The 26,992-nt window shown below is 44.3% G+C and overlaps 1 long non-coding RNA gene across 1 annotated transcript in view; it reads left to right on the top strand.

The window, feature by feature from the left end:
- Positions 1–26,992, top strand: part of LOC147726165 (uncharacterized) — a 172,127-nt gene that overhangs the window by 79,821 nt on the left and 65,314 nt on the right. Inside the window, exon 3 of the long non-coding RNA XR_015309418.1 lies at positions 4,831–4,976. This is a non-coding gene — a long non-coding RNA (uncharacterized LOC147726165). The remainder of the gene's footprint in view (positions 1–4,830; positions 4,977–26,992) is intronic.

Genomic DNA, 26,992 nt, shown 5'->3' with positions numbered 1-26,992 from the left:
AAATATTTAATTACCGTCTTAATTTCTATGCAGGTAAGTACTAAAAATAGAATAACTCAATCGAAAAGAAAGACGCAGAGTCCGTGGTGTTAGAGTTCTTAGAGGTTTTATTCCTTAAAAAGGAATGGTTCTTGAACCGGATATCATGTTCCTGACACCACTGGGGTTCAGGAAGGGATAGAGCCTACTTTATTGACAAGACATAACTTTTATACTTAAATCATATAATGGATACCAATACAGTAGGCGTAATCAGCTGAGAGAAACAAGATAAAAGCACGCACGTGTTAGCAATACGTAATCAGAAGGCGTGAACTAGGCGTGAACATAGGGGTGTGTGCTAGAAACGTCACATGAAAGTGTCACAAGTAGGTGGGTACATAGCAGAATCTTGCAATGTCAGCAGAAATCTGAGGTCTGGGTGCGCGCGCAGCTGCATGACGTGTGATTGACGTGGAGCTGGAGGGTGCAGGGGACTTGACATTTACACTAGCGGAAAGAGACAGAAGTCTGGCATGTCAGATCAACTCGTACCTATATCATATCTGATATCTGTTGTTTGGGAACCATATTATCTAGAGGGAAAGGTCTCTTGGGCAGAGGCTATTCTATACTGACTGTGAGTGCGTGTATAAGCGTCTACGTGTCTGCATGAGATGCGAGGGGCATGGGCCTACCATGGTAACAGGAGCTATGAATTACTTGCACGGAGACAGTGAGGCCGGGCCCTTTGCTCTGCAGCTGGAAGGATGTTTACTTGAACTAGTAGGCAGGAATGTATTTCTGAGGAGCGGAGCAGATAATTCGAGGGCTGAATACAGTCTTGGCAGACAACAGGCTGAGCTAAGCGCCGTTAGCCGCGCAGGGAGTAAGGTAAAGGTCACGGGTACAGAGGCAGGCCCAGGCTGAGGCATTTAGAATCAGAAGGCAGGAGAAGGCTTGATGGCAGAATTCAGGGCCTACTTCGCCTGGGCTGGGAAACGTGTAAAGTACACCACATAAAGACGTTGGCAAGGCATACTTAGGAACGGAATATTCAACCCATTCAGGGTGGATCTGAAAGAGGACATGTTAACGTTGGACGCAAATGTATTTGCGTCTTCATAGCTGGCACAGGAGGGAAGTTACATGCACTTTAAGCTTGTACATGGAGACGGTGGGGTACACGTTAGGGAACATTTCTTGACCATAAAATTTATATTTCCTCACATGGGTGGAATGTATACATTTGAATGTGGGGAGAGGTGTTCTGGAATATGTTGAGACAACCACTGGCGGATGAGGTTTGGATTGAGGATCACTTATTAAACTGCATTTGGAGAATAACTTGGTGTTCTGAAATAAATTTCACACTTCTCAAGTCTGTTTACATTGAAGTTGGATGCAAGGAGGTGGCTTTCAACATGAGAAGCAGGTCGAGAAGCGGCGGACCGTCGTTGTCGGTGCAAAGTGCAGGGCTTGCTGTAACTTCAGGTTGGCCTTGGTTGTGAGCGGCAGAGTCTTGTCTCAAATGGGTCCATTTGCTGTCATGAGGACCCCAAAACTTCTGTTTCTTCACCTTTTCTTCAGAAGGTGCTTTTACTAATGCCAGCCAAGTGTCAACAACCTGGGTGGGCACCCCTTGGGTATCAGAACTCACTCCTGCAGTGGCCAGAAGCACAGCTTAGCCAGGATCAGCCAGTTCCAGGTATTGCTGGTCAACGCGGAAGTTGCAGGCAGGCCTCTGCAATCTTATTGTGTATCTGTAGCCCACAAAGGAGGTAATCCACCTGACCTTTAGAGTCAATATGTGTAGTCTGGGTTCAAGGCCAGCAGGTCCAATCTTCCTTCTTCAGACAGCAAGGTAGTTCTTCCAGCTGCAGGACAGTCCTTTCTTGCAGCAGTGCTGTCCTTTTTCTGACTCTACCACAGGTCCAAGAGCATTCTGATGAGTGTTTCTGAATGTGCCATTTTTATACATGGTGACAACCTTTTTGTGGGGGACTCCCTTGACCTTGACCCAAACCTGGTTCTGGTCAGTACTTCTCCTGCAGGCACAGTCTTTTGAAATGTAATCAGGGCAGGGGGCAGCTCCTCCCCAACTCTCCTCTCAGTCAGACTCTCTCCTCTCACACCCAAGCTTTCTTAGTCTCACTGTCTGGAAACAATGCACAGACATCAACAACAGAGCATTCTCTGTCATGTGATCCAGGACACTGGCAGAAAGACACAGTTGGTTGGGACAAGAAATTAGCAACTTTCTGAAAGTGGTATTTTCAACATTTGACTGCAACATCAAAGAGGATTTAAAATTACAATGATTTATGACAAGGTTTGCCAGTTCCTTGGGAGCAGTACCCTCAAGATGCCCATCACCCGACAGCTCTGACTCTGGATTGATTACATAGAGAATCAGACTTACCAGATGAAGGGAAGGGAATTAGGGGAGATCTGGAAAAGAATGAGTTAATACGTTGTTGCGACGTTGTCACTTGATCAATAGAAACATATCATGGTATTTGGACACAACCATTACCTGTGTAGTGAAAAATGAAGGCACAACTATGGTTATTCAAACAGCTTAGGACATTTTGGAAATTATTCAGTTTGATGCTTTTAGTGTCTCTGGAAACACCACTTTACTGTCTGGTTTTGCTTTGCATCTTGAAGGTCATCACAAACTATACTCAGAGGAAGGCTGCAGTATTACTGAGATCTGTGGCTAAGCATCAGCATGCCTGTGTTCAGCTAAATAGTGTCTTTTCAAAATGAATGAATGTCTCCTGCTCACATCACAACAGACTATGGGCCAAATGTACGACCATTGGAAATTGCGATCCGCAAATTGCGTGAAATTGCGAATCACAATTTGCGAGTCACAATTTCCTATGTACAACAGTGACTGAGACACTGTTTGCGATTCCTAATGAGGTTGCAGATTGCATGCCTTATGAATATTAATTAGGCTGTCGCAATTTGCGACCCAATTGAGAATGGTGGGCACTCATGGATGGTGGCCTGCTGGGGTCAACAGACCTCCATGTCCGGGACTGATTTTAAATAATGCAGATTTTTTTTAATGCAGCATGTTTTCCTTAAGGAAAAACGTGATGCATTTAAAAAAAAATTAACTTTTCATTTTCATTCGGGGATCCCTTCCTTTTTGTGAGTGCTTTACCACCGTTCTGAGAAGGGTGGTAAACTACCAGTGTTTTGCGACCGCAAAACATTCTTACATAGCTGTTGAGGTCGCTATTAGGAAGGGAATGCCCCTTCCTAATAGTGAGTCGAAAAACACTATTTTGCGAGTCGCAAGTCATTTGCGACTCGCAAAATAGGGTTAGTACATGGCCCACAGGATTTTTGCATGGGCAAATGGGTCTAAAACCCATTTGCGCATGCAACAATCTATTGTACAATGTAAGTGTTAACAGCCTATCTATATCTGATCCTACTCTGAAGTTAGCACCTTTTTAAATGTAATAAAGTAACTCAGTAAATGGGAGAGATATGCCTTAAAGCAGTGAATAACAACTTTGGGAGTTTTTCACTGCCAAGACATGTAAGATGTGAGTCGTAGTACACATTTCCTACTTTTTAAATACAATGCATTGACCCTATTAGGGATGACTTATAAGTTTTAAAAAGGAAGGCATAGCCTGACCAGGTATTTGGCTATGCCTGAATGGCAGTTTAAAACTGCGCACACAGGCTGCAGCAGCAGCCCTGAGACATGTTAAGCATTGTTTTTTTTGTGGGGGGCACAACGAATGCTGCTGTCCACTAGTAGTATTTAATTCATAGGCCATGGGTACAGGTAGTACCAGTTTCTAGGGAGTTACAAGTAAAAGAAATGGTCCATTTATGTGTTTACAATTTTAAAGGAGAGAGGACGAGCACATAGCACTCATTCACAGGAAAAGTCAAGGGCTGAAAGCAAAACATTTGGGGGTATACCACACCAAGGATATCAAGTCTAACAAACCTTTATTCACCATTAATTGTTGACCCATTGTAGGCCTTTATGGTTGTCTCTGAATTTTTTTTATTGAAAATGTTTCAAACGCAACCCAAATTTGACTTCTGAATCTTACTTGGGGAGACTCACATTGAGACAGTATCCTGCAATGCCATCTTTTCAATGCTCAACCCAGCTATTCTCCCTGGATTAAGCTTTATTGATTACTCTTTTTCTGTTGGAGATCTCTGGTCGCTGCCACATTTCAAATTCAATACACAACATGGCCTGTTGGTTGCATCACATGCGTCAATGCTTGTGCTCATGTCAATGTGAGACTAGAACCTTTCACGCGATAATCCACAAATAGGCAGCACTGGAAAGGCTTTAAATTTTTTTTTTATATGTTACATCAAAGAAATCGTGACATGGAAATGTTGATGCATTTTGACCTCAGAGTTCTTCATCATGGTTGGTGAGTCTGCCTTTTGTGCTTATTAAATCAAATTTTCCATCCCACACAAAATTAGGTGGTCTGGCAAAAGTAGTTCATTAAAAATCCAGACAGTGTTAGTTCATTTATCCATGATTTCACACTTTTGGATGAGATTATTCATTATCATAAATTCATTCTTCTTTTATCAACTGTGCGGTTCTCTTTAACGTTTGGCCAATATTATTGTAAATTGTTAGATCCAATATTGGCTTACAATCTTATTATTGCATCTTAGCGATGTGCCTCAGCGCAGTTCATTCTTAGTCTTACTGTGATTGTTAATGTTGTCACCTTGACTGGGAATACAGTATTTATCGTCCTCTTAGTGAGAAATATGTGGTAACTGATATCACAAATTGCATCTTCAGTATTGGTCCATATTCCTTGTTTTTTCTAGTGTATGTGGTAGCCAAGACCTGGAATGAGCTCCCCGTGAACATCAGGTGCTCGCCAACCCTGCACACCTTCAGGAAGGACCTCAAGACCTGGCTCTTCAAATGATTCGGAGCTGCTGCCCCCCTCAGCGCCTTGAGACCCTCACAGGTGAGTAGTTTGCTTTATAAACCCCTGATTGATTGATAGTTTGTTTACAGTCATTATTATATATATATGTGTGTGTGTGTGTTCCAGCAAGTGACAGCTGATGAATGATCTTGCTTGCCAGAAGTGGAGGTTTTGTCGGTTTCCCTGCCTGCTGTCAAGCAAGCAGGGAAACATATAAAAGGATTGCTCTCACAAACAGGGAGCAACATGTTTAGCAGCCCCTGCCTGTGAAAGCAATGCTGGCTCCAGCAGAAGGCAGGAAGCTGACTGGGACAGCAGGGGCCTTGAGGCTCCACTAACGGTCCTTGGGAAAAAAAGTAGAACGATGCAAAATAAAGGTCAGAAACTAGCAGAAAGGGGCAGAATATGGGACAGAAACAATAAGAAAGATGCAAAATAAGGAACAGCAGAAAGAGGCAAGATGAAGTTGAGAAACAAGCAGAAAGACGCAGAATACAGGTCAGAAATGAGCAAAAAGAGGCAGAATAAAGGTCAGAAACAATCAGAAAGAGGCAGACTAAAGGTGAAAAACAAGCAGAAAGAGGCAAAATAGAGGTCAGCTACAAGCAGAAAGAAGCAAAATAGAGTTGAGAAATAAGCAGAACGAGGCAAAATAGAGTTCATCAATGAGCAGAAATATGCAATATATAGGTGTGAAATGAGCAGAAGTATGCAGAATAAAGGTCAGAACGAGCAGCAAGAAGCAGAAAAGGTGAGAAACTAGCAGAAAGAGGGAAAATAAAGGTAGGAATAAAGCAGAAAGAGGCAAAGTAGAGGTCGAAAACCCGCAGCAAGAGGCGAAATATAGGTGAGAAACAAGCAGAAAGAGGCAAAATAAAGGTTAGAATTTAGCAGCATGAGGCAAAATAAACATTAAAAACAAGAAGAAAGTGGTCGATTAAAAGTCTGAAACAAGCCAAAAGAGATAGAATAAATATCAGCAGAGAGCAGGAAGAGGCTAAATAAAGGTGAGAAACAAGCAACAAGAGACAGAATAGAGGTTAGAAACGAGCAGAGAAAGGTAGGATATAGGTCAGAAATGAGCAGATTGAGGCAAAATAGAGGTCAGAAATGAGCAGCTAGAGTCAGAATAAAGGTCAGAAACAAGCAGAAAGAGGCAGAATAAAAGTTGGGAACCAGCAGAAAGAGTTTGTATAAAGGTCAGAAGGGAGCATAAAGAGGAAGAGTAAAGGTCAGAAACTAGCAGAAAGAGGCAAAATAGAGGTAGGAAACCAGCAGCAAGATGCAAATAAAGGTGAGAAACAAGCAGAAATAGGAAACATAAAGGTCAGCAATGAGCAGAAAGAGGCAAAATAAAGATGAGACACGAGCACAGAGGCAGAATAGAGGTCAGCAATGATCAGAAAAAGGCAGAATATCGGTCAGAAACTAGCAGCAGGAGGCAGTCTAATGGTCAGAAATAAGCAGAAAGAGGCAGGATACATGTCAGGAGTGAGCAGAAAGAGGCAAAATAATGGGCAGAACAAGCAGAACCACTGAGAGACTCACACACACTCACAGGCCCACTCAGAGATTCACACACCCAGACTCATTCAGACACTCATCCACTCACGCACAGACACACTCAGACACTCATGTTCCCATTCACAGACCCACTCAGACACTCATGCACCCATTCTCAGATCCACTCAGAGACTCACGCACCCACTCCCACAGCTACTCAGACACTAATGAACCCACTAACAGACCCACTCTGAGACTCACACACAGTAACCTAGCTATACAGCCACTCACACACCAAATCTCAAAGGCTACAGGTTACAGCTGGAAATAGAATTTTTAAAAACTTCAAAATTCACTGACAAAAACAAAGGTTACAGGTATGTTATAGTTAGGAAATATCATTTTTAAAACATAGAAATTCACAGAAAAAAAATACAAAGATTACCCGGACATTCAAGTTAGAAAATAGAATTAAAAAAAACAGACATTCCCTAAAAATAACAAAAGTTACAGGGATGTTATGAATAGGCTCACATTTTGCTCCTACAAAACCAGAGAAATTCAGTAGGTATAGTTACCTGGACTAACTATAACTTACGCCCCCACAATGCACTGTTTATCACCTCACATATTGCATCAGTCATGACATGGTCATGGACTGATGATATTCAAAATGACATCACTAATGACATCATCCACACAACCGCTCACACACCCATTCACACTCCTATAAATCACTCATGAACCCACTCACACACACACAACCATTCACATACCTATTCGCAGACTTGTACAAGTACTCACACAACCACTCAATCAACCATAGAGCCACTCACATGCCCACTCACTCACCTATACAGGCACTCTGTCACCCACTCACTCACTCACTCACTCACCCACTTACCTACCCTCAAAATCACTCACACAGCCACTCACTCAGCCATACAGCCACTGACACACCCACTACCTCACCAATACAGCCACTCACTCATACACACAGCTATTTACACACCCACTATACTCACATATAGCCACTTACACACCTATACAGACACTCAGGCACCCACTCACACATGGATCCACACAGTCACACAGCAACTGACATAATATATGTCAGAAATAGTGTCAATCATTAGTATACTAACTTTTGTAGTAGCTTAATATATAGGTTTAACAATCATAAACTCTTAAAATAAAACTTACTCTCACTGGATGATGTCATCAGTGATGTCACATACCATGTCATGAGTGATGAAATATAAGAGATCATAAGCAGTGCATTTTGTGTGTGCAACTTATAGTTGGCTCTGGTAATGATAACTGCTGCATTTCTCTGGCTTTGTACAAGAGAAACATGAGTCCAACTATAATATCCCTGCAATCTTAGTTTTTTTGTGAATTTATGTTTTTTAATTTGATTGCCAAACTATAACATTGTTGAACCTTTCCTTTTTTTAGTGAAAATAATAGTATAGTAGAAAATTATATATATATATATATATATATATATATATATATATATATATATATATATATATATATATATATATATATATATATATATATATATATATATATATATATATATATATATATATATATATATTCACTGAAAAAACCATAGGAGTGGATTGCGGGTGCGCGATATATAGTTAGTGCAACTAACTATATATGGAATTTCAATGGTTTTGTGTGAGTAAAATAAGGTTTTGTAAATGCGAATTCCTAACTATATATGGTCTATAACCTATGGTTTTTTCAGTGAATTTTCAAGGTTTTGTAAATGCTAATTCCTAACTATATATGGTCTATAACCTATGGTTATTTCAGTGAATCGTGAATTTTCAAGGTTTTGTAAATGCTAATTCCTAACTATATATGGTCTATAGCCTATGGTTTTTTCAGTGAATATATATATATACATACATATATAAACATATATCATCTGTATATCTATATAAATACAAACATAAATGCATGCATACATATACTTATATGCATACAGATGCATGTTATTTACATGAAAGTTGAAAAAACACTAATAAAAGCAAAGCTAAAAAGCCACCTCATTACAAACAGAATGGCTTTAACTTAAACGAGGGCGAGATCTATTGCATTTTCAATGCTTGTTTACTTTGGTTCCATCAAGAAGGCATTCAGATGTGTCACACATTTGCCATAAATTCTGAATGTTAGCACTCTAGTTGCACATTAGATCACTGTAGTAAATCTACTGCTCACCAGGGACGTCTGCTGCTGGTATTCAAAGTGCATGTTTCAGTCTGCATGTCAGAATATTTTTAATGAAATAGAAGAGGATTTGAGAAGTCACTCAAAATGATCCCTAATTTTTCTTTCTGAAGCACTAATCATACTTTCTATGGCAAAATTAACCCCCTCATGTTGTTCCTTTTTAAATTGAGTGTTTTCAGACTTACCACTTCATTCCAATCAAGATGGCTTCTGGTGTGCCATACTTTTGTCATAATAAGACTGTTAGCGCTCTAGTTGTTCTTTAGAACACTCTGGGACATTCTGTCATTGGGCTATACTTGGGGTACATCTGGGTGATATTTGGGCTACATTTAGGCTCTTTTGTCTCTGGTGGCCATCTTGGGAGACTGTATGTCAGAATGTTTTAATGAAATTGAAGAGGGTTTGAGAAGTCACTCAAAATGTGCCCTCATTTTTCTTTCTGCAGCACTAATAATACCTTCTATTGCATAATATACCCCCTCATTTTGTTCCTTTTTAAATTAAATGTTTTAAGAGTTACCACTTTATTCCCATCAAGATGGCTCCAGGTGTGCTATACCTTTGTAATAAGTAGGACTGTTAGCGCTCTAGTTGTTCTTTAGAACACTCTGGGACATTCTGTCATTGGGCTATACTTGGGCTACATCTGGGTGATATTTGGGCTACATTTGGGCTCTTTTGTCTCTGGTGGCCATTTTGGGAGACTGCATGTCAGAATGTTTTAATGAAATAGAAAAGGATTTGAGAAGTCACTCAAAATGTGCCCTAATTTTTCATTCTGCAGCACTAATCATACTTTCTATGGCAAAATATACCCCCTCATGTTGTTTCTTTTTAAATTAAATGTTTTAAGAGTTACCACTTTATTCCAATCAAGATGGCTTCAGGTGTGCCATACCTTTGTAATAAGTAGGACTGTTAGCGCTCTAGTTGTTCTTTAGAACACTCTGGGACATTCTGTCATTGGGCTATACTTGGGCTACATCTGGGTGATATTTGGGCTACATTTGGGCTCTTTTGTCTCTGGTGGCCATTTTGGGAGACTGCATGTCAGAATGTTTTAATGAAATAGAAAAGGATTTGAGAAGTCACTCAAAATGTGCCCTAATTTTTCATTCTGCAGCACTAATCATACTTTCTATGGCAAAATATACCCCCTCATGTTGTTTCTTTTTAAATTAAATGTTTTAAGAGTTACCACTTTATTCCAATCAAGATGGCTTCAGGTGTGCCATACCTTTGTAATAAGTAGGACTGTTAGCGCTCTAGTTGTTCTTTAGAACACTCTGGGACATTCTGTCATTGGGCTATACTTGGGCTACATCTGGGTGATATTTGGGCTACATTTGGGCTCTTTTGTCTCTGGTGGCCATTTTGGGAGACTGCATGTCAGAATGTTTTAATGAAATAGAAAAGGATTTGAGAAGTCACTCAAAATGTGCCCTAATTTTTCATTCTGCAGCACTAATCATACTTTCTATGGCAAAATATACCCCCTCATGTTGTTTCTTTTTAAATTAAATGTTTTAAGAGTTACCACTTTATTCCAATCAAGATGGCTTCAGGTGTGCCATACCTTTGTAATAAGTAGGACTGTTAGCGCTCTAGTTGTTCTTTAGAACACTGTAGGAGGCTGCAGTAGAACACAAAGGAATCAACTGACAGTCTCTGTCCTTGTTGGATGTACATGTTTTACTGAGAATGTCAGACTTCATTTTCACATGACTGAGAAAGATAATGTGAATTTACAGAAAATATGCTTTCAGTTTAGCTTATAGATCCCCTTCCAAACCACTGTGGGAAAATCATGAGATATTAGTTTTCTTTCAAACAATATTCATGATATCACAGCAGAAGGTTTTTTCACAGGGTAAAATCACCTTAGAACCCACCACAATTCCTAAAACGAGTATGGTACCATCAACAAATGATTTATATTGTAACTAAAGTCCTAAAACCCTCTATTAACTACAATGCTTTTTAATGAGGTGCTATCATGTATATTGGTCCCAAGATGGCTGCCAACACTTCTTGGATGAAGTGCTGACAGCCAATCAGATCAGATGTGTGGTTAGGCTCCGCCCAGATATATATCTTTTTTTGAACCTAAATTACTCAAAATCCACTGGAGCACATATATTGAGACCTAGCAAAGGCACATCGGGCTAACGGTCCCTACAATTTTGCCAAGTTTCGTGCAAATCCATTCAGCCATTCGAGCTAAAAGTGAGGCCAACCGCCCTATGGAAATTAACATGGGAAAAACGCGTTTTGGGACCCCCCTTTTTTCTCGGCCCCCCCTTGATGAAACCCCCCCAAATTGTCAGGGGCTGCTCAGAAACAAAATGTTCCATTTTCCTGAAAATTTCAGCCAATTCCGTCCACAAACGCCAAAGTTATTAGACATAGAATTTTCAAAAATCCCATAGAGAAAAAATCCTAACTATATATACCTATTGGCGACCGCCAGTAGGTAATATATATATATATGACCAGGTCTCTGCTTGAATCGGTTCTGACCACAGGAATCACGGACCACCATGCAGCATTACGAGTGTCACAGGTAAGTTTATTATCCTTTTTACAGGTTTTCTTTGGCACGACGCGTTTCGGGCAGGAACTGCCCTTGATCAAATAGCGGACATGCAGTATTGGTCACCTTTAAATAACAAAACACTCTTTTCTCATTCGTGGAATCACCACGTGACCCAATCTTGAATAGTGAAGAAATACTATGGAAAAATGTGCTCTATGTCGACTGGGTTAAAGCACTATTTATCTGCGACTGAAACGCAAATTAAGGCACATCAAAGCATACCAATAATCATATATGCCAGTAACTATTTACATTATCTCTGCATAAATGCGTGGAATTGTGCAAATAAGCAAGCAGAAATAAATTACATCATAATAAAGCACATTCTGCACACATTATTTGACATAAATAACACATTACCTTGCATAAATATGTTAAAATCACTGTAATTTATTTATTTTATTTATTTTGAAAGTTTTATATAGCGCGAACAAGATCTTTGCAGATATCAGAGCGCTTTACAAGGGGGAGATGAAGTAATAGAATGTAATAGTTGAGGTAGTTAGGTACAAGGTGCATAGTTACATAGGTAGGTCAAAAAAAACAGGAGGTAGATCATAGGTGAGGTAGTGTCAGTACAAGGTGCATAGTCAAACCGTTGCGCCAATAATATAAAAGTACAAAAGTAAGCATATACTTATTTAAGCGTGCTGCAAGTGTTTTTGGAGATAACATAAAGGTGGGCATAGTTGAGGTAGATGCGTGCAGGATGTATAGTCACACAGGTGCATCAGTAGTACAAAAGTAGGGATGGTTGAGGTGGTGTAGGTACAGTGTGCAAGTCAGACAGGTGCGTCAGTAATACATCAAAATACAAAGAGGGAACATATACAATCAAATAAGTCATAATACCAGTAGTACAAGTAGTACAAAGAGGGAACATATACAATCAAATAAGTCATAATACAAGTAGTACAAGTAGACCAAGGGGTCAGGCAGGTATTACGGAGCGGATTCATGAGAGCTGCAGGATAATAGATCATGTGTATTTAGCCATGAGGATCGCTTTTACTTCTTTCTTAAACAGTTTGTTGGAGGAGATGAGCCTGGTTTCAGGAGGAAGTGAGTTCCAGATCCTGGGTGCCATTCCTGAAAAGGAGCGTTTATAGGTTTTTTCCTTCCTGAATCTTCGAGGTTTCAGCAGAAGATTGTTTGTACTTCTAGTAGTTCTAGAGCCACCCGAGATTGTCAGCTTTTGAGTGAGGTAGCTGGGCGGGTTGTGGTGTACAGCCTTGTGAGTCATGCAGGCGATTTTCAGATGTATTCTGGCTTCAAAAGGCAGCCAGTTCAGGGATTTAAAGTCAGGGGAAATATGCAAGTGTTTTTTTGAGCCAGTGATGAGTCTCGCTGCAGCGTTAAGGGACGCTCTAAGGGGTGCCGTTGTTGTTAGGGGGAGCCCGCAGAGGGCGGTGCTTCCGTATTCTTGTGCGGGATGACTATAGATTGTACTGCAGTTTGGAAGTCTTTGGCTGGAAGGAAGGCTTTAAGTTTCCTCAAGGTATTGATTTGGAAGTTCGCTCCTTTGGTTGCCTTGCTGATGTGCTGCTGCATGTTGAGATTGGCGTCAAGTGTTATGCCTAAGGATTTTGCTGAGTCTACGAGGTAAAACCCAGTATAAAAATCTCCATATACAATATTTTTTTTTTATCTATATGATAATAAATAAACATTTCTATGTTACAGGTGCAAAAATATACGTGGGTTTGTGTGCAAATATTGCTGTTTAATTGTGCAAAGTGGTTTCCCTGCATAAATGCAGAACCAATAGTGCAAATGATGCTGCCTCCCTGAGGTCTATTCTACATGTTACTGTGGTATTGTATGTGCAACTGCTGTCATCACGAAGTAAAGTGCTAGTGCTAGGATAATTTGTGGATTTCAGATCAGCCCCGCTCCCGGGATTAACCAACTTCTCTTCAATTATCTATATATCTCAACAACCCTAGTCTGAAAAGTGCTGAGTGTTAATGGTGCAAAAAATAGTGCTAGACAGGTGATGTTAAAAACATGTGAGTGAATGTAGTAAAATAGCAGCTAATATTATAAACCTTCATTTTAAACTTCTGTTTATAATGTATAGGTTCATCACTGTGATTTACTGTAATACCCATGCACAGATAGAGTTGCGTAGTTGTGTATCAAATGAAATATACTACAGAATGGTGTGTATATCCTCTCTGTCGTTAAGGCCATTCGGAGACTTGCTGTTCAGATTTAGAATATATCTTGTTTCTAATTGTCTCAATGCTTTATCTCTATCTCCGCCTCTTTTCTGTACTGGTGCCATGTCAATAACAAAGTAGGATAAACAGTTGACATCTCTGTTATGACTGGTCTTAAAATATCTGGCTACCGGGTAGGCGGGGTCGCAATTGATGATTGCACGGATGTGTTGTAGTATTCGCATGTATACTGGGTTCTTGGTGCTGCCTACGTATCTGAGCCCGCAGGTACAGGTATATACATATATATATGTAAATTACCTACTGGCAGTCGCCAGTAGGTACTTATAGTTAGGACCTAGTTTCCATAGGAACAGCGTTTTTTTGTTTTCCCAATAACTTTGGCGCTGGTTGACGAATCTTCGCAAAGTATTCAAAACTAGTGATTAGCTCCGGTCAGCTCCTTTCCTAAAAGTTTTGGGGTGTTTCGCCAAGCAGGGGCGGAGAAAAAAAGGGGATTCCAAAACGTGTTTTCCCCATGTTATTTTCCATAGGAACTTTAGCTTCTGCCCAAACTGCTGAACGGAATTACACCAAATTTGTCAAAAAGGTATCCCTTGGTTCAGAAAGAGTATTTTTTGTTAAATGGTGTAAATATGTTCAGTAGTTCCTGAGAAATTAGAAAACGAAAAAGTGTCGTTATCTATGGCTGCGGCGGGTCCGCAAACCCTCTCTACCACGAGCTTCATTCTAATTGGCTGCCAGCACTCCAAACCAGGAAGTGTTGGCAGCCATCTTGTGAATGACTAGAACCGAGTCGCAAGAAAACAGTAGAAAAAAGATAAAAAAATAAGAAGAAAAGGGGGCAGGGTAGAAATACCCTGACCCCCTAGGCCTGCTCAGGTGGTCCCACAGGACCCCTAGGGCCAAAAAAAGCATTTTTTTTAAATGAAGCGGGGGCTTCCGCGCTTTGTTTAAAAAATGTCCCCGGGTGGGCCAGGTCCAGGGGTAATAATAATTCATTAGTGGGGGCCATCAGGGGCCCCTGCAGCACAGGGGGCCACCACCTCCACGGGGCTGTTACAAAAATGCATGGGGAGTCCCAATCCCCCCACTCTGCCCCCGGGACCGCCACCTCCCTGGCACTTTTACAAATAAGCATGGGGGCACGCGGCCCCCCATCATCCCCGGGGACAACCACCTCCCCAGGCCACTAAAAATGTAAATGCGGGGTCCGTTATGGACCCCCGAGCCCTGGGGACCATCACCTTCCAGGGGCTATGTAATGGTTGGGAGGGGGGCCGCCAACCCCTCTCCTGGAGCCCTCCATGGTAATGGGGACCGTCACCCCCCAGGGCCAGCACCTGCAGTGTCCCAGGGTGCCCACCCCCGGGACACTGCTGTTTGCTATGGCAGAGCAGGAGCCGTGCGGCTCCCACCCTGTCATAGCAAACACTGGTTTGGATTTTGGAAGCAAGAGCAGGTTTCCTGCTCTCGCTTCTGAAATCTAAAGCAGATTGCTTTTCCACAAGGGGAGCTGCATGTCAGCAGCTCCCCTTGTGGAAAAGCAATGCCGGCTCCCGCAGGAGGTGGGGTCCGGTGGGACCATGGGGGAATTAGGGCTCCCTGCACAGTCCCCAATGGCGAGGCCAGGCCCTGGGGGCTAGGGTGCCTGGAGCCAGGAGGGGACTGAGAGGGGGGCCACGTGGCCCCCTCCTCTTTAAATAAAAAAAGGCAGGCAGACCAGGGACCCTCAGGATTTGAGGGGACTTAAACCCCAACTTAAAACGTGGCACAGGGCGTGTCTGCACAGTGGTGAATGGAGGGGCCTAATGTGTCATGTGGGCAAACAAGTCCTGCGGCATGTTTTAAATTAGGGGATTAAGTCTCCTTGAATCCTGAGGGTCCCTATGGGCCAACAAGCCCACCAGGTACCTCCAATAAGCGCCACAGAGTTGTGTTGCAGAGAGGTATAAAAAAGGGGCTTTGCTTCGGACCACCTTTCTGTAAAGCAGCCCTGTGGCTCTTGCTGGATGATCCTTGTGGGCTGGTTGGGCCCCAGGGACCCTCAGGATTCAAGGTGACTTAATCCCCCAACTTAAAACATGCCACAGGGCACGTTTGCACACTTGTCACATCAGGCCTAACCCCCTCCGAGGTTGACGTTGGGCGCCAACAACTCCTCATGTTACTTCCAGTAAATACCACACAGTGGGATTGTTAAGAGGTGTTTCGGAGGCCATGCTCACCTTTCTCCACTACTCTGGAAACATGACTGGTATTTTATAGTTAGAAATTAGCATTTAAAAAACCTTTAAAATTTACCAAAAAAACATAGGTTTCAGGGACGTTATAGTTAGAAATTAGCATTTAAAAAAACATTGAAATTCACAGAAAAAAACCAAAGGTTTCAGGCATATTATAATTAGAGAATAGCATTTAAAAAACCTTAGAAATTCACTGAAAAAAACATAGGTTTCAGGAACGTTGTAGTTAGTTGGACATTTCTCTCGTACAAAACCATAGAAATTGCTCCATTCTAGTTCGTTCGGCTAACTATAACTCATGTACCCGCAATGCACTTCTGATGACGTCACATATTACATCATTCATGACATGGTCAGTGACAACCCTGATAGGAAACTTTAGCTTCAGCCCGAACTGCTGAACGGAATTACACCAAATTTGTCAAAAAGGTATCCCTTGGTTCAGAAAGAGTCATTTTTGATAAATGGTGTAAATATGTTCAGTAGTTCCTGAGAAATTAGAAAAAGAAAAAGTGTCGATATCTATGGCTGCGGCGGGTTCGCGAACCCTCTCGACCACGAGCTTCAATCTAATTGGCTGCCAACACTCCAAACCAGGAAGTGTTGGCAGCCATCTTGTGAATGACTAGAACTGAGTCACAAGAAAACAGTAGAAAAAAGAAGAAAAGGGGGCAGGGTAGAAATACCCTGACAAACTAGGCCTGCTCAGGTGATCCCACAGGTCCCCAAGGGCCAAAAAAAGCATTTTTTTTTAAATGAAGCGGGGGCTACTGTGCTTTGTTTAAAAAATGTCCCTGGGTGGGCCAGGTCCAGGGGTAATATTAATTCATTAGTGGGGGCCAGCAGGGGCCCCTGCAGCACAGGCGGCCACCACCTCCACGGTAAGCATGGGCGAATTTTGCGAATCTGGCGTTCGCGAATTTGCGGATTTGCAAACTCGCAATCCGCAAAATCCCTGAATTCTCGCAAATTTGCAGATTTTTTTTTTGTGTTCGCAAAGATTTCTGCCAGATCGCGAGGGTTTTGTACCAGTTCGCAATTGCGAACTTACATGTCGGCTCGCAACGGTCGCGATTATGTTGTTTCTACGTCTGGTTCATCATCACAGGTTCCCAGCACCCTCTGTTTCACGACTGCCACCCTCTGTTTCACCCATGCCACCCTCTGGTACATCAATGCCACCCTCTAGTTCATCATCACTGTAGATTATGGGGGGAAAAAGCAAGCACACCTGCCCTGCTTCAACTGACATGAATTAATTTGGGGTTGATTTATTAATGTGTCACTGTTTTAAAATTCCAGTCTGGCACCTGCTTCCTTATCTGTAATTTGCTTTCTGTTGCAGTGCAATTTTTTTTCCAGGACCTTTGTGGCCAACTTGTAGCTATTCTATGAGCCTGCTGTGAGGGTCAGAGCAGGGTCATACAATTGTTGCAACTAGCAACTGAACTCTGGAGGGGCCCCAGTCAGGAAGCACTACAGGGAATGGTTACTAATGATGAGTTTGAACTTTTGCACCTGCTGAATGCTTTCACTTTTGGAAAACTCGTTTTTCTGCAGAACAGCATTACAGCAACTGTAATGCCCCAAACAAGCTTACTTGTGAAAGTTGATTTCTAATCCAAAAGTGATCCAAAGAAAGTCAAAAGGCCTCAAATCCAAAAAAGTGCAGGCAAATGTCAACCTGAGGAGTTATTCTGATAAAAATCATCATTTTCAGAAGGTCTATGCTGCTTGCTAGTGGATTTCTATTGCAGAATTGCAAATTTTGTAATTTCGCGAGTGCGAGATTGTTGCTGCCCGCCGCACCTACATGTTCGCAATTGCGAACTTACACCGCACGCCGCAAAATTGTATCACCAAGAAAAAAAAATCCGCTGCGTGCGAATTTGCGGATTTTCGGTAAATTCGTGAGCGTTCGCGGATCGCGAATTTACCTAAAATCCGCAAAATCCGCGAGCGGAACGGATTTTCCACCCATGCTTACTCCACGGGGCTGTTACAAAAATGCATGGGGAGTCCCAATCCCCCAACGCTGCCCCTCGGACTGCCACCTCCCAGGTGCTTTTACAAATAAGCATGGGGCAAGTGGCACGCCATCCTCCCCGGGGACCACCACCTCCCCAGGCCACTAAAAATTTAAATGCATGGTCCGCCATGGACCCCCGAGCCCCGGGGACCACCACCTTCCAGGGGCTATGTAATGGTTGGGAGGGGGGCCGCCATCCCCTCTCCTGGAGCCCTCCATGGTACTGGGGACCGTCACCCCCCAGGGCCAGCACCTGCAGTGTCCCAGGGTGCCCACCCCCGGGACACTGCTGTTTGCTATGGCAGAGCAGGAGCCGTGCGGCTCCCACCCTGTCATAGCAAACACTGGTTTGGATTTTGGAAGCAAGAGCAGGTTTCCTGCTCTCACTTCTGAAATCCAAAGCAGATTGCTTTACCACAAGGGGAGCTGCATGTCAGCAGCTCCCCTTGTGGAAAAGCAATGCCGGCTCCCGCAGGAGGTGGGGTCCAGTGGGACCATGGGGGAATTAGGGCTCCCTGCACAGTCCCCAATGGCGAGGCCAGGCCCTGGGGGCTAGGTTGCCCGGAGCCAGGAGTGGCCTGAGAGGGGGCCACATGGCCCCCTCCTCTTTAAATAAAAATAGGCAGGCAGACCAGGGACCCTCAGGATTCAAGGGGACTTAAACCCCAACTTAAAACGTGGCACAGGTCATGTTTGCACAGTGGTGAAGGGAGGGGGAGGGGCCTAATGTGTCACGTGGGCAAACAAGTCCTGCGGCATGTTTTAAATTGGGGGATTAAGTCTCCTTGAATCCTGAGGGTCCCTATGGGCCAACAAGCCCACCAGGTACCTCCAATAAGCGCCACAGAGTTGTGTTGCAGAGAGGTGTAAAAAAGGAGCTTTGCTTCGGACCACCTTTCTGTAAAGCAGCCCTGTGGCTCTTGCTGGATGATCCTTGTGGGCTAGTTGGGCCCCAGGGACCCTCAGGATTCAAGGTGACTTAATCCCCCAACTTAAAACATGCCACAGGGCACGTTTGCACACTTGTCACATCAGGCCTAACCCCCTTAGAGGTTGACGTTGGGGGCCAACAACTCCTCCTGTTACTTCCAGCAAATACCACACAGTGGGATTGTTAAGAGGTGTTTCGGAGGCCATGCTCACCTTTCTCCACTACTCTGGAAACATGACTGGTATTTTATAGTTAGAAATTAGCATTTAAAAAAACCTTTCAAATTTACCAAAAAAACATAAGTTTCGGGGACGTTATAGTTAGAAATTAGCATTTAAAAAAACATTGAAATTCACAGAAAAAAACATAGGTTTCAGGCATATTATAATTAGAGATTAGCATTTAAAAAACCTTAGAAATTCAATGAAAAAATCATAGGTTTCAGGGACGTTGTAGTTAGTTGGACATTTCTCTCGTACAAAACCATAGAAATTGCTCCATTCTAGTTAGTTCAGCTAACTATAACTCATGCACCCGCAATGCACTTCTGATGACGTCACATATTACATCATTCATGACATGGTCAGTGACATCCCTGATAGGAAACTTTAGCTTCAGCCTGAACTGCTGAACGGAATTACACCAAATTTGTCAAAAAGGTATCCCTTGGTTCAAAAAGAGTCATTTTTTTTTTGTTAAATGGTGTCAATATCAGCCTTATTCATGAAGGCTAAATCGGCTCGCAAAGGGCCGGATTCTGAGAATCCGGCCCTTTGCGAGTGCGATTTTTGCATTTGGGATTCAGCATCCCAAATGCAAAAATCGGTAATTGCTAAATCGCTAAATTGCGAGGAATTACATTTAAGGAATCTCTATTTGAGATTCCTTAAATGCAATTCATGAAGCATTTGAAAATTGCGAAAATGCAATTTTGGGCCGCTATTTACCGAGAGGTCAGACCTCTCGGTAAATAGCAAAAACTTAGAAAAATGCTTTTAAAAGCATTTTTCTAAGTTGCATGTTGCACACACACATGTCCTTTGGACATGTGTGTGCGCAACACCTGTTTCAATTTGCATTTAAGGGGTGCTACAGGGTGTCCTTTGGACACCCCTGGCACCCTTTAAATCGCTATCTTATTTGCGAGTAGCAAATTGTTAATCGCAAATAAGGAATACTCCCCATGCATTCCTATGGGCCTTTTGGCCCATAGGAATGCATGGGGAGTTATTTCTTATTTGCGATTAGCAATTAGCTAATCGCAAATAAGGAATCAGTGGGAATCGCAATTAATATTGCGATTCCTACATGATTACCGTTTTGCGAGTCTCAAATAGCGATTCCTTATGATTCGCTATTTGAGCCTCGCAAAACGGCCCGATCATGAATCAGGCTGTATGTTCAGTAGTTCCTGAGAAATTAGAAAAAGAAAAAGTGTCGATATCTATGGCCGGGGCGGGTTCGCGAACCCTCTCGACCACGAGCTTCAATCTAATTGGCTGCCAACACTCCAAACGAGGAAGTGTTGGCAGCCATCTTGTGAATGACTAGAACTGAGTCACAAGAAAACAGTAGAAAAAAGATAAAAAAAGAAGAAAAGGGGGCAGGGTAGAAATACCCTGACCTCCTAGGCCTGCTCAGGTGATCCCACAGGACCCCTAGGGCCAAAAAAAGCATTTTTTTTAAATGAAGCGGGGGCTTCCGCTCTTTCTTTAAAAAATGTCCCTGGGTGGGCCAGGTCCAGGGGTAATATTAATTCATTAGTGGGGACCAGCAGGGGCCTCTGCAGCACAGGCGGCCACCACCTCCACGGGGATGTTACAAAAATGCATGGGGAGTCCCAATCCCCCCACGCTGCCCCCGGACCGCCACCTCACTGGCGCTTTTACAAATAAGCATGGGGGCAAGTGGCCCCCCTTCATTCCCGGGACCACCACCTCACCAGGCCACTAAAAATGTAAATGCATGGTCCGTTATGGACCCCCGAGCCCCGGGGACCACCACCTTCCAGGGGCTATGTAATGGTTGGGAGGGGGGCCGCCATCCCCTCTCCTGGAGCCCTCCATGGTACTGGGGACTGTCACCCCCCAGGGCCAGCACCTGCAGTGTCCCAGGGTGCCCACCCCTGGGACACTGCAGTTTGCTACGGCAGACCAGGAGCCGTGCAGCTCCCACCCTGTCATAGCAAACACTGGTTTGGATTTTGGAAGCAAGAGCAGGTTTCCTGCTCTCGCTTCTGAAATCCAAAGCAGATTGCTTTTCCACAAGGGGAGCTGCATGTCAGCAGCTCCCCTTGTTGAAAAGCTATGCTGGCTCCCGCAGGAGGTGGGGGGCCGGTGGGACTATGGGGGAATTAGGGCTCCCTGCACAGTCCCCAATGGCGAGGCCAGGCCCTGGGGGCTAGGTTGCCCGGAGCCAGGAGTGGCCCGAGAGGGGGGCACGTGGCCCCCTCCTCTTTAAATAAAAAAAGGCAGGCAGACCAGGGACCCTCAGGATTCAAGATGACTTAATCCCCCAACTTCAAACGTGGCACAGGGCGTGTTTGCACAGTGGTGAAGGGAGGGGGAGGGGCCTAATGTGTCATGTGGGCAAACAAGTCCTGCGCATGTTTTAAATTGGGGGATTAAATCTCCTTGAATCCTGAGGGTCCCTGTGGGCCAACAAGCCCACCAGGTAACCTCCATAAAGCACAACAGAATTGTGTTGCAGAGAGGTGTAAAAAAGGGGCTTTGCTTCGGACTACCTCTCTGTAAAGCAGACCTGTGGCTCTTGCTGGAGGATCCTTGTGGGCTATTTTGGCCCCAGGGACCCTCAGGATTCAAGGTGACTTAATTCCCCAACTTAAAACATCCCATAGGGCACGTTTGCACACTTGTCACATCAGGCTCTACCCCCCTCCGAGGTTGACCTTGGGGGCCAACTACTCCTCCTGTTGCTTCCAGTAAATACCACACAGTGGGATTGTTAAGAGGTGTTTCGTAGGCTATGCTCTCCTTTCTCCACTACTCTGGAAACACGACTGGTATTTTATAGTTAGAAATTAGCATTTAAAAAAACCTTTCAAATTCACCAAAAAAACATAGGTTCAGGGACGTTATAGGTAGAAATTAGCATTTAAAAAACATTGAAATTCACTGAAAAAAACATAGGTTTAAGGCATATTATAATTAGAGATTAGCATTTAAAAAACCTTAGAAATTCACTGAAAAAAAACATAGGTTTCAGGGACGTTGTAGTTAGTTGGGCATATCTCTTGTACAAAACCATAGAAATTGGCTCCATTCTAGTTAGTTCAGCTAACTATAACTCATGCACCCGCAATGCACTTCTGATGACGTCACATATTACATCATTCATGACATGGTCAGTGACATCCCTGATGACAGAACTGATGATATCATCCAGTGACTGTGTTTCTGTAAACTTTAAATATGTTTTATATATATATATATATATATATATATATATATATATATATATATATATATATATATATATATATATATATATATATATATATATATATATATATATATATATATATATATATATATATATATATATATATGCTAAGGTGTATTGAAGAATGAGTGGATGTATAAGTGTGTATATATAAGTGTGTGTCGCCAGTAGGTATATATAGTTAGGATTTTTTCTCTATGGGATTTTTGAAAATTCTATGTCTAATAACTTTGGCGTTTGTGGACGGAATTGGCTGAAATTTTCAGGAAAATGGAACATTTTGTTTCTGAGCAGCCCCTGACAATTTGGGGGGGTTTCATCAAGGGGGGGCCGAGAAAAAAGGGGGGTCCCAAAACGCGTTTTCCCATGTTAATTTCCATAGGGAGGTTGGCCTCACTTTTAGCTCGAACGGCTGAATGGATTTGCATGAAACTTGGCAAAATTGTAGGGACTGTTAGCCCGATGTGCCTTTGCTAGGTCTCAATATATGTGCTCCAGTGGATTTTGAGTAATTTAGGTTCAAAAAAAGATATATATCTGGGCGGAGCCTAACCACACATCTGATCTGATTGGCTGTCAGCACTTCATCCAAGAAGTGTTGGCAGCCATCTTGGGACCAATATACATGATAGCACCTCATTAAAAAGCATTGTAGTTAATAGAGGGTTTTAGGACTTTAGTTACATTATAAATCATTTGTTGATGGTACCATACTCGTTTTAGGAATTGTGGTGGGTTCTAAGGTGATTTTACCATGTGAAAAAACCTTCTGCTGTGATATCATGAATATTGTTTGAAAGAAAACTAATATCTCATGATTTTCCCACAGTGGTTTGGAAGGGGATCTATAAGCTAAACTGAAAGCATATTTTCTGTAAATTCACATTATCTTTCTCAGTCATGTGAAAATTAAGTCTGACATTCTCAGTAAAACATGTACATCCAACAAGGACAGAGACTGTCAGTTGATTCCTTTGTGTTCTACTGCAGCCTCCTAGAGTGTTCTAAAGAACAACTAGAGCGCTAACAGTCCTACTTATTACAAAGGTATGGCACACCTGAAGCCATCTTGATTGGAATAAAGTGGTAACTCTTAAAACATTTAATTTAAAAAGAAACAACATGAGGGGGTATATTTTGCCATAGAAAGTATGATTAGTGCTGCAGAATGAAAAATTAGGGCACATTTTGAGTGACTTCTCAAATCCTTTTCTTTTTCATTAAAACATTCTGACATGCAGTCTCCCAAAATGGCCACCAGAGACAAAAGAGCCCAAATGTAGCCCAAATATCACCCAGATGTAGCCCAAGTATAGCCCAATGACAGAATGTCCCAGAGTGTTCTTTTTTTTTTTTTTTTTTTTTTTTTTATTAATTTATTTTATTAGGAAAAAGCACCTCACAAAGTACATAAAGCGCTCGCCTACAACCCATCTCGGGCCGGCAATAGGTCTCCGTGCAACAACAAATACACATGTCATTATACATTATCATCATAGAGTCCAGTATAAGAGCTCGCCGGAGGTCAATGGATGGAAACTCTCCTCTGTAGGCTTGTACCATCTGCTGAGCAGCGTGCATTTGGAAGAAATGAACAAAGCAGTACATTTTTACTTTTTCTCCCAACCAATCCCTAACCCCGTAAACATCCCCCCTCCCCATAACTGGTCCCTCAGTTGTGCTCCCCGAGTAAGTCCTTAGGTGTCACTAATTCCTGTTGTGGCTGGTGTATTCTACCACCCTTCCTCCATCTAATGTGTTGCCCTCCCATCCCACGCTTCTACGGATGGGGTGTTTCCTACCGCCTATGGAGCGCTAAGTGTGCGGGGAAACACACCGGGCAGGTGAATCAGGTGGCTCTTGCAGGACACTCTCCGGTTCCTCCCCATCTCCCTCCCCCGAGGCATCCCCGACCGGCCTGGAGGACAAGTGGGTCTGGTATAGCCCCCAAAAGTTCTTGGGGCGACTCGTGGGCGGAAGGAGCTCACTGTATGTATCCGCTTGAGTGTTACAGTACTTCATATCGCTAGCCCACCGCTTGAGTGTAGGTAATGGCCCCCTCATCCAGCATAATGCAACTACCCGCTTCGCAAGGAGCATCCCCATGCCCACCAGCTTCCTAATCGAGACGGGTATCGATTTCGTATAGCCCATTAGGGCAAGGGCTGGGTCCATTGCCAGGTCCACCTCAACTATAGTGCTCATTTCAGCGAATACGCCTGCCCAGTATCTCTGGACCCCCGGGCAGTTCCAGGCTAAGTGCAAGAAGTCCGCAACCTGTGCCCGGCACCTCTCGCAGTGTGGGGAGTCGCGGAGGCCGTACCTGTGGAGCCGTTCCGGTGTATGGTATACCCTTTGTAAAAATTTAAAGTGGACCAAACGGTGCCTCCCGTTCAGGGAGATGCGCCTTGTGGCCGCAGAGCAGTATGCCCACATGTCATCATCGACGTGGGTGCCCAGGTCAGTCTGCCAGGCTAACCGCGCCCTGGTGTAGAGCAGTGCCGTATGTTCGTGCCCTATCCTGTACAGCCTAGTGAGCAGCTTCTTTGGAGAGTCGCTGTCTATAACATACACCAGTTCCGGGACTGCGGGGGGCTCCTCCATATCCGGGCCCAGTAGTTCCAAAAGGGAACTACGGACTCGATGGTATTGGAAGCGTTGGAGTAACGTGGAGCTCTCCCCTCGATGCGAGATCTGCGCCCACGTCTTCGCCTTGCCATTCACAAATAGGTCCCCCAGAGTGTGTGCACCCAGTTCGTGGAGGGCCCTATGGACACCCGGTTCCGCCAAGGTCGGCAGCCAGAGCGCCCATTGTATAGGCATGTTGGGAGCGTACATCAGCTCCTTGTTCTGCCTCTGCACAATGGAATGCCATGCATGGTTGGTAGATAGCAAGGAGTCCAGAACGCCAACCCTGCGGTCTTTGGGGCCGCATATGGTAGCAGGAAGTGGGGTAGGGTCTGCGAACAATCGTTCCAGGATCACGTGCGGAATGTCTTGGTTGCCATGAATCCAAGTGTGGAGGTGGGAGGCCTGTGCAATCCTGTAGTAGCGCTCCAGATCTGGGGCCGCCAATCCCCCCTGCTCGTACGGTAATTGCAGCACCTGCCATTGCACCCTAGGTTGTTTCCCAGCCCACGCCAATCTCACCAGGAGTTTGTTTAGAGTTGCAAAGAAGGCTTTCGAGAGGACAATCGGGAGATTATTGAATAGGAATAAGAACCTCGGGAGAATGACCATTTTCATTAAGGCAATCCGTCCCACCAGGGACAGCGGGAGCTTAATCCAGAGCTCAACATCATCCACGAGTTTGCTGTAGGCAACCCCGTAGTTCTCCCTTAGCATGACGTCCGGGTCCATGTGCAGCATAATGCCCAGATACCTTATCGGCTCAGAGGACCATTGGAGCGGGTAGTCCATCTCGAAGGGGACGGTAATCGGGGTCAGTGGGAAGGCGACTGACTTCGCCCAGTTAACCTTCAGCCCGGACAGCGCGCCAAACCTCACAACCTCCCTCAGTACCGACGCAATGTTGTTGGCCGGGTCCCTGACATAAAGAAGGGTGTCGTCCGCATACGTGGAGATACCTAACTTGTAGGTGGGGTAGTTGATGGCTTCGTACGAGTGGTATTCCCGAATCGCACACGCCAGCGGCTCCGCCACCAGGGCGTATAGCAGCGGGGAAAGAGGGCACCCCTGTCTCGTGCCTCTGCTGATGGAGATCGGCTCCGAGACTGCATCTCCCAGTCTGACTCTGGCCGTGGGCTGGTGATAAAGTGCGCCCAGTAGTTGGAGGAAGATCTCTCCCAGCCCCAGCTTCCGCAATACTTTGCGCATGAAGGGCCACTCCACAGAGTCAAAGGCCTTCTCCATGTCTAGAAAGACCGCGATAGCTTTGGTATCATGCCTGGTGTGTTGCATGGCTCCCAGGACCGTGCGAATATTGTAAGTGAGGTTCCTAGCCAGGATGAACCCAGCCTGCTCCGGGGCCACCAACTCGGGCGCCACCAGGGCCAGCCTGGTCGCCAGTACCTTTGCGTAGAGCTTAGCGTCCACATTGAGAAGGGACAAAGGGCGGTACGAGCCTGGCAGGTCGCTGGGCTTACCAGGCTTAAGGATGGTGACAATGAGCGCCTCCCGCATAGTGGGGGGCATAGCGCCATTTTCGCAAATTTCGTCAAAGAGAGTGGAGAGATGGGGGAGCAGCTTATCCTTATACGCCTTGTAAAAGGCCACCGTCAGACCATCTATCCCGGGGGCGCTGTCAGCTCTCATGGTGGCCAACGCGTCAGATATCTCCTCACAGTGGATAGGGGCCATGAGGAATTCCCTCTGCCAATTCTCCAGGAATGGCATCTTAATGTAGCTAAGGTAATTGTCAATTTGGTCCTCCACCCCCGAGATTTTAGTGGTGTATAGTTCCTCATAGAAGCTCCTGAATTCCGCCAGTATGCGCGCCTCCTCCGTGAGTGTCACCCCTCCAGTGGTGCGCAGTTCCGTGACAGACTGTTTGCGTCTAGCGCCTTTCATAATCCTGGCAAGCAGTGCTCCCGGGCGGTCGCTCTCCCCATACGCGCGCGCCGTCGCATATTTTCCTAAATGTCGTACCTCCCTGTCCGCCTCCTCGTGGAATTCTTTCAAAAGTTCCTGCAGGGTGTCATCCCCAGGCAGGCTCGGGTCAAGGAGCTGGCGGCGTTCGTAGTCTGCTATCTGCCCCTCCAAGAATTTCAGTCTGTTTCTAATCGCCTTGAGAACCCCTGAGTGCTTCGCCATGACCACCCCCCGTACATACACCTTGAATGTCTCCCAGATTGTCCCGAAGGTGTCCACCGAGCCCAGATTAGTGGTA

The sequence above is a fragment of the Lissotriton vulgaris genome, chromosome 3_1 (genome assembly GCF_964263255.1).
Source record: "Lissotriton vulgaris chromosome 3_1, aLisVul1.2, whole genome shotgun sequence".
Taxonomy (NCBI): Eukaryota; Metazoa; Chordata; class Amphibia; order Caudata; family Salamandridae; genus Lissotriton; species Lissotriton vulgaris.
The sequence above is the reverse complement of the archived record's forward strand: the minus strand, read 5'-3'. Positions and strand labels throughout refer to the sequence as shown.